This window comes from Palaemon carinicauda, chromosome 4 (genome assembly GCF_036898095.1).
Source record: "Palaemon carinicauda isolate YSFRI2023 chromosome 4, ASM3689809v2, whole genome shotgun sequence".
NCBI classification, from domain to species: domain Eukaryota; kingdom Metazoa; phylum Arthropoda; class Malacostraca; order Decapoda; family Palaemonidae; genus Palaemon; species Palaemon carinicauda.
In genome coordinates, this window is record NC_090728.1 from 35212712 (window position 1) to 35213851 (window position 1140).

General features: G+C 37.5%; 1 protein-coding gene across 1 annotated transcript in view; it reads left to right on the forward strand.

The window, feature by feature from the left end:
- The window catches only part of Fnta (farnesyl transferase alpha), a 239746-nt gene continuing 238606 nt past the window's right edge, over positions 1–1140 (forward strand). The window contains exon 1 of the mRNA XM_068372164.1: positions 1–141. The gene's annotated coding sequence lies outside the window, so the exon portion shown is untranslated. The remainder of the gene's footprint in view (positions 142–1140) is intronic.

Below are 1140 nucleotides of genomic sequence, written 5' to 3' on the forward strand. Positions count from 1 at the left end.
AAGCTCATTGTGTTATCCATCCAAAATTTAGTGTCCCAAGTGGGATTCTGAGTTAGCGTTTGGGGAAGACCAGCACATTTTCTACCGTAACTCTACTGTAAGGATTGCGAAGACTAAAGAAACTTAAGTGTCAATCATAAGGTAAGGAATTATTTGCGATTTACTTTTAGCTAAAGTTAGTGACCTGGGTAGGGGGTTCTGGGGAGTTTGCCCCCAGGTAGGTCTATGACCTGGATAGGGGAGTCGGGGGGGATTAACTCCTGGTAGGTCTGTGACCTGGGAAGGGTGGCCGAGGGTTTGCCCCCAGGCTAGGTCCGGGATCTGGAAACTACTGTGTTAGATTAGGTGGGTTTGTTAGGGTCTGTGATCTTTTAAAAATCTCGAAAGTGTTAATTAATGAATTTTATTTTTCTGATTTTGTCCACCCGATGTTCCAGGCTCCCACCTGTGTCCATCGGGAAGGGGTTTAAGATAACGGGAGAACGGTTTATTTGCTGTGAAAATAAAGGTAGATTTCGTTGAAAGCACATTATTTACTGTAGGGAAAGTGTTTTTTTTTTCTCTCTTGGAAATGTAGTTCCATGTTGTTTTATAATTTTACTGGAATTTTAATTGGATGACACTTGGAGGTGTTTTGATGTGGATGATAATGACCTGGACTGTATTAAGAGTGAGGAGCTGACTGTTCCGTCAATTTGACTTGAGTTTTAATGTCTGCCTACAGAACTGTAAAATATTGCCGTTTTAGAGGTTCCATTTTCGTGTGGGCGAAGGTGTCCCATATATATGTGTGTATGTATTAATATTTTGTCGTATTTTTCTTTGTTACTTTTAAACCTTGTTGAATGTTATTAACTTTAGTAAACATTGGTTTAGTAGTAATATTCATCATAATTACCGTTTCAGTTAAAGGGTTTTATTTGTACACATAACGAAAGTGGAAAATTGGTGATAAAAGTGTGGGATTTTTTTTTTTTGCATCCCGTCGTAATATCATAGTTATCATTTTATAGCAAAAAACAAAAACAAAAAAAAACTCGGCAAACTTAAGATATTACCAATTGTGGAATATGATCAATTCACTGTTGATTGTTTTATCCTTCCCAAAGTTGTTGCTTTAAGAATATTGCCCTTGTTCTT